The sequence below is a fragment of the Zea mays genome, chromosome 7, assembly GCF_902167145.1.
Source record: "Zea mays cultivar B73 chromosome 7, Zm-B73-REFERENCE-NAM-5.0, whole genome shotgun sequence".
NCBI classification, from domain to species: domain Eukaryota; kingdom Viridiplantae; phylum Streptophyta; class Magnoliopsida; order Poales; family Poaceae; genus Zea; species Zea mays.
In genome coordinates, this window is record NC_050102.1 from 177,539,253 (window position 1) to 177,546,587 (window position 7,335).

The window sequence follows — 7,335 nt, forward strand, 5'->3', positions numbered from 1 at the left end:
CCAAGCCTTCGCTGGCAATTTCCAGGGCACATACGTGCGCCCCGGGAATTCTTGGGACCTTCGAGGCTGCCGGCAACAGCCGGGGGAGCCGCTTCGGGACTACATCCGGCGATTCTCGAAGCAGCGCACCGAGCTGCCCAACATCACCGACTCGGATGTCATCGGCGCGTTCCTCGCCGGCACCACTTGCCGCGACCTGGTGAGCAAGCTGGGTCGCAAAACCCCCACCAGGGCGAGCGAGCTGATGGACATCGCCACCAAGTTCGCCTCTAGCCAGGAGGCGGTCAAGGCTATCTTCCGAAAGGACAAGCAGCCCCAGGGCCGCCCATCGGAAGAAGCTCCCGAGGCGTCTGCTCCGCGCGGCGCCAAGAAGAAAGGCAAGAAGAAGTCGCAATCGAAACGCGACGCCGCTGACGCGGACCTTGTCGCCGCCGCCGAGTATAAGAACCCTCGGAAGCCCCCCGGAGGTGCAAACCTCTTCGACAAGATGCTCAAGGAGCCGTGCCCCTACCATCAGGGGCCCGTCAAGCACACCCTCGAGGAGTGCGTTATGCTTCGGTGTCACTTCCACAGGGCCGGGCCACCCGCCGAGGGTGGCAGGGCCCGCGACGACGACAAGAACGAAGATCACCTAGCAGGAGAGTTCCCCGAGGTCCGCGACTGCTTCATGATCTATGGAGGGCATGCGGCGAATACCTCGGCTCGACACCGCAAGCAAGAGCGCCGGGAGGTCTGCTCGGTGAAGGTGGCGGCGCCAGTCTACCTAGACTGGTCCGACAAGCCCATCACTTTCGACCAGGCCGACCACCCCGATCATGTGCCGAGCCCGGGGAAATACCCGCTCGTCGTCGACCCCGTTGTCGGTGATGTCAGGCTCACCAAGGTCCTGATGGATGGGGGCAGCTGCCTCAACATCATCTACGCCGAGACCCTCAAGCTCCTGCGCGTCGATCTGTCCTCCGTCCGAGCAGGCGCTGCGCCCTTCCACGGGATCATCCCTGGGAAGCGCGTCCAGCCCCTCGGGCGACTCGACCTCCCCGTCTGCTTCGGGACACCCTCCAACTTCCGAAGGGAGACCCTGACGTTCGAGGTGGTCGGGTTCCGAGGAACCTACCACGCCGTGCTAGGGAGGCCATGCTACGCGAAGTTCATGGCCGTCCCCAACTACACCTACCTGAAGCTCAAGATGCCGGGCCCCAACGGGGTCATCACCGTCGGCCCCACGTACAAACACGCGTTCGAATGCGACGTGGAGTGCGTGGAGTACGCCGAGGCCCTCGCCGAGTCCGAGGCCCTCATCGCCGACCTGGAGAACCTCTCCAAGGAGGTGCCAGACGTGAAGCGCCACGCCGGCAACTTCGAGCCAGCGGAGACGGTCAAGGCCGTCCCTCTCGACCCCAGTGGCGACACCACCAAGCAGGTCCGGATCGGTTCCGGGCTCGACCCCAAATAGGAAGCAGTGCTCGTCGACTTTCTCCGCGCGAACGCCGACGTCTTTGCGTGGAGTCCCTCGGACATGCCCGGCATACCGAGGGATGTCGCCGAGCACTCGCTGGATATTCGGGCCGGAGCCCGACCCGTCAGGCAGCCTCTGCGCCGATTCGACGAGGAGAAGCGCAGAGTGATTGGCGAAGAGATCCACAAGCTAATGGCAGCAGGGTTCATCAAAGAGGTATTCCATCCCGAATGGCTTGCCAACCCTGTGCTTGTGAGGAAGAAAGGGGGGAAATGGCGGATGTGTGTAGACTACACTGGTCTCAACAAAGCATGTCCGAAGGTTCCCTACCCTCTGCCTCGCATCGACCAAATTGTGGATTCCACCGCTGGGTGCGAAACCCTGTCCTTCCTCGATGCCTACTCAGGGTATCACCAGATCCGGATGAAAGAGTCCGACCAGCTCGCGACTTCTTTCATCACGCCGTTCGGCATGTACTGCTATGTCACCATGCCGTTCGGTTTGAGGAATGCGGGCGCAACGTACCAGCGGTGCATGAACCATGTGTTCGGCGAACACATCGGTCGCACAGTCGAGGCCTACGTCGATGACATCGTAGTCAAGACAAGGAAGGCTTCCGACCTCCTCTCCGACCTTGAAGTGACATTCCGGTGTCTCAAGGCGAAAGGAGTCAAGCTTAATCCTGAGAAGTGTGTCTTCGGGGTGCCCCGAGGCATGCTCCTAGGGTTCATCGTCTCCGAGCGAGGCATCGAAGCCAACCTGGAGAAGATCGCGGCCATCACCAGCATGGGACCCATCAAGGACTTAAAAGGGGTACAGAGGGTCATGGGATGCCTCGCGGCCCTGAGCCGCTTCATCTCACGCCTCGGCGAAAGAGGTTTGCCTCTGTACCGCCTCTTAAGGAAGGCCGAGTGTTTCGCTTGGACCCCCGAGGCCGAGGAAGCCCTCGGCAACCTGAAGGCGCTCCTTACAAAGGCGCCTGTCTTGGTGCCCCCGACGGACGGAGAAGCCCTCTTGGTCTACGTCGCCGCGACCACTCAGGTGGTCAGCGCCGCGATTGTGGTCGAAAGGCAAGAGGAAGGGCATGCATTGCCCGTTCAGAGGCCGGTCTACTTCATCAGCGAAGTGTTGTCCGAGACTAAGATCCGCTACCCGCAAGTTCAAAAGCTGCTGTATGCTGTGGTCCTGACAAGGCGGAAGCTGCGACACTACTTCGAGTCTCATCCGGTAACTGTGGTGTCATCCTTCCCCCTGGGGGAGATCATCCAGTGCCGAGAGGCCTCGGGCAGGATCGCAAAGTGGGCGGTGGAAATCATGGGCGAAACGATCTCGTTCGCCCCTCGGAAGGCCATCAAGTCCCAGGTGTTGGCGGATTTCGTGGCCGAATGGGTCGACACCCAGCTGCCAACGACTCCGATCCAACTGGAGCTCTGGACCATGTTTTTCGACGGGTCGCTGATGAAGACGGGGGCCGGCGCAGGCCTGCTCTTCATCTCGCCCCTCGGAAAGCACTTGCGCTACGTGTTGCGCCTCCATTTCCCGGAGTCCAACAATGTGGCCGAGTATGAAGCTCTGGTCAACGGATTGCGGATCGCCATCGAGCTAGGGGTCAGACGCCTCGACGCCCGCGGTGATTCGCAGCTCGTCATCGACCAAGTCATGAAGAACTCCCACTGCCGCGACCCAAAGATGGAGGCCTACTGCGACGAGGTTCGGCGCCTGGAAGACAAGTTCTTCGGGCTCGAGCTCAACCACATCGCTCGGCGCTACAACGAAACCGCAGACGAGCTGGCTAAGATAGCCTCGGGGCGAACGACAGTCCCCCCGGACGTCTTCTCCCGGGATCTGCATCAACCCTCCATCAAGCTCGACGACGCGCCCGAGCCCGAGGTACCCTCGGCACAGCCCGAGGTACCCTCGGCACAGCCCAAGGTACCCTCGGCCTCCGAGGGTGAGGCACTGAACGTCGAGGAAGGGCAGAGCGGGGCCACGCCAGATCAAGATTGGCAGGCCCCGTACCTGCAATATCTCCGTCGAGGAGAGCTACCCCTCGACCAAGTCGAGGCTCGGCGGGTAGCGCGACGCGCCAAGTCATTCGTCTTGCTGGGCGACGAAGAGGAGCTCTACCATCGCAGCCCCTCGGGCATCCTCCAGCGATGCATCTCCATCGCCGAAGGTCGGGAACTGCTGCAAGAAATACACTCGGGGGCTTGCGGCCACCACGCAGCGCCCCGAGCCCTTGTCGGAAATGCTTTCCGGCAAGGCTTCTACTGGCCAACGGCGGTGGCTGACGCCACTAGAATTGTCTGCACCTGCGAAGGGTGCCAATTCTATGCGAAGCGGACGCACCTGCCCGCTCAGGCTCTGCAGACAATACCCGTCACTTGGCCCTTCGCTGTATGGGGTCTGGACCTCGTCGGTCCCTTGCAGAAGGCGCCCGGGGGCTACACGCACCTGCTGGTCGCCATCGACAAATTCTCCAAGTGGATCGAGGTCCGACCTCTGAACAGCATCAGGTCCAAGCAGGCGGTGGCGTTCTTCACCAAAATCATCCATCGCTTCGGGGTCCCGAACTCCATCATCACCGACAACGGCACCCAGTTCACCGGCAAAAAATTCTTGGATTTTTGCGAGGATCACCATATCCGGGTGGACTGGGCCGCCGTGGCTCATCCCATGTCGAATGGGCAAGTAGAGCGTGCCAACGGCATGATTCTACAAGGGCTCAAGCCTCGGATCTACAACGACCTCAACAAATTCGGCAAGCGATGGATGAAGGAACTCCCCTCGGTGGTCTGGAGCCTAAGGACGACGCCGAGTCGTGCCACGGGCTTCACGCCGTTTTTCCTGGTCTACGGGGCTGAAGCTATCTTGCCCACTGACCTGGAATACGGCTCCCCGAGGGCGAGGGCCTACACCGAACAAAGCAACCAAGCTAGCCGAGAGGAATCGCTGGACCAGCTGGAGGAAGCTCGGGACAGGGCCTTGCTACACTCGGCGCGGTACCAACAGTCCCTGCGACGCTACCACGCCCGAGGGGTCCGGTCCCGAGAACTCCAGGTGGGCGATCTGGTGCTTCGGCTGCGGCAAGACGCCCGAGGGAGGCACAAGCTCACGCCCCCCTGGGAAGGGCCATTCGTCATCGCCAAAGTTCTGAAGCCCGGAACATACAAGCTGGCCAACTGATAGTCGCCTAGAGGGGGGGTGAATAGGGCGAAACTGAAATTTACAAATATAAACACAACTACAAGTCGGGTTAGCGTTAGAAATATAAACGAGTCCGAGAGAGAGGGCGTAAAACAAATTCCAAGCGAATAAGCAAGTGAGACACGGAGATTTGTTTTACCGACGTTCGGTTCTTGCAAACCTACTCCCCGTTGAGGAGGCCACAAAGGCCGGGTCTCTTTCAACCCTTCCCTCTCTCAAACGGTCCCTCGGACCGAGTGAGCTTCTCTTCTCAAATCAAAGCCGGGAACAAAACTTCCCCGCAAGGGCCACCACACAATTGGTGCCTCTTGCCTTGATTACAATGGAGTTGTGATCTCAAGAACAAGTGAGAAAGAAAAGAAGCAATCCAAGCGCAAGAGCTCAAATGAACACGGCAAATCACTCTCACTAGTCACTAGGGCTTTGTGTGGAATTGGAGAGGATTTGATCTCTTTAGTGTGTCTAGAATTGAATGCTAGAGCTCTTGTAGTAGTTGAGAAGTGGAAAACTTGGATGCAATGAATGGTGGGGTGGTTGGGGTATTTATAGCCCCAACCACCAAACTTGACCGTTGGCTGGAGGCGTCTGCTCGATGGCGCACCGGACAGTCCGGTGCACACCGGACAGTCCGGTGCCCCTGCCACGTCATCACTGCCGTTGGATTCTGACCGTTGGAGCTTCTGACTTGTGGGCCCGCCTGGGTGTCCGGTGCACACCGGACAGGTACTGTTTGATGTCCGGTGTGCCAGCATGGGCGATTCTGACTTCTGCGCGCGCAGAGGGCGCATTAAATGCGCGGCAGAGAGCCGTTGGCGCGGAGATGACCGTTGCTTCGGAGGCGCACCGGACAGTCCGGTGAATTTTAGCGGGCAAGCCGTTGGCGTTTCCCGAAGCTGGCGAGTTCCTGAGGCCGACCTCCCTTGGCGCACCGGACACTGTCCGGTGTACACCGGACAGTCCGGTGAATTATAGCCGAGTCGCCCTGGAAATTCCCGAAGGTGGCGAGTTTGAGTCTGAGTCCCCTGGTGCACCGGACAGGTACTGTTCACTGTCCGGTGGCACACCGGACAGTCCGGTGCGCCAGACCAGGGGTGCCTTCGGTTGCCCCTTTGCTCCTTTATTGAATCCAAAAATTGGTCTTTTTATTGGCTGAGTGTGAACCTTTTACACCTGTATAATCTATACACTTGGGCAAACTAGTTAGTCCAAAGATTTGTGTTGGGTAATTCAACCACCAAAATTATTTAGGAACTAGGTGTAAGCCTAATTCCCTTTCAATCTCCCCCTTTTTGGTGATTGATGCCAACACAAACCAAAGCAAACAGAGATGTACATAATTGAACTAGTTTGCATAATGTAAGTGTAAAGGTTGCTTGGAATTGAGCCAATATAACTACTTACAAGATATGCATGGAATGTTTCTTTCTTATGTAACATTTTGGACCACGTTTGCACCACATGTTTTGTTTTTGCAAAAGTTTTGTAAATTCATTTCAAAGATCTTTTGCAAGTAGTCAAAGGTAAATGAATAAGAGTTTGCAAAGCATTTTCAAGATTTGAAATTTTCTCCCCCTGTTTCAAATGCTTTTCCTTTGACTAAACAAAACTCCCCCTAAAAGAGATCCACCTCTTAGTGTTCAAGAGGGTTTTGATATACCATTTTTGAAATACTACTTTCTCCCCCTTTTGAACACAATAGGATACCAAATGATAAATACTTTTGGAAAGCACTAAGTTTTTGAATTTGGTGGTGGTGGTGCGGTCCTTTTGCTTTGGGCTCATTTCTCCCCCTTTTTGGCATGAATCGCCAAAAACGGAATCATTAGAGCCCTTGAAGTAATTTCTTCCCCTTTGGTCATAAGTAAATGAGTTAAGATTATACCAAAGACGAAATCCGGTCCTTTTGCTTTGGGCTTTTACTTTCTCCCCCAAAGACAAGGTCCTTTTCTTGGAGTGATGGCGAAGGATGAGTTACGGAGTGGAAGCCTTTGTCTTCGCCGAAGACTCCAATTCCCTTTCAATATACCTATGACTTGGTTTGAAATAGACTTGAAAACACATTAGTCATAGCACATAAAAGAGATATGATCAAAGGTATTCAAATGAGCTATGTGTGCAAGCTAGCAAAAGAAATTTCTAGAATCAAGAATATTGAGCTCATGCCTAAGTCTGGTAAAAGATTGTTCATCAAGAGGCTTGGTAAAGATATCGGCTAATTGATCTTTAGTGTTAATGTAAGAAATCTCGATATCTCCCTTTTGTTGGTGATCCCTAAGAAAATGATACCGAATGGCTATGTGCTTAGTGCGGCTATGCTCGACGGGATTGTCGGCCATTTTGATTGCACTCTCATTATCACATAGCAAAGGGACTTTGGTTAATTTGTAACCGTAGTCCCGCAGGGTTTGCCTCATCCAAAGCAATTGCGCGCAACAATGACCTGCGGCAATGTACTCGGCTTCGGCGGTGGAAAGAGCGACCGAATTTTGCTTCTTTGAAGCCCAAGACACCAAGGATCTTCCCAAGAACTGACAAGTCCCCGATGTGCTCTTCCTATTAATTTTGCACCCCGCCCAATCGGCATCCGAATAACCAATCAAATCAAATGTGGATCCCCGAGGGTACCAAAGCCCAAACTTAGGAGTATAAGCCAAATATCTCAAGATTCGTTT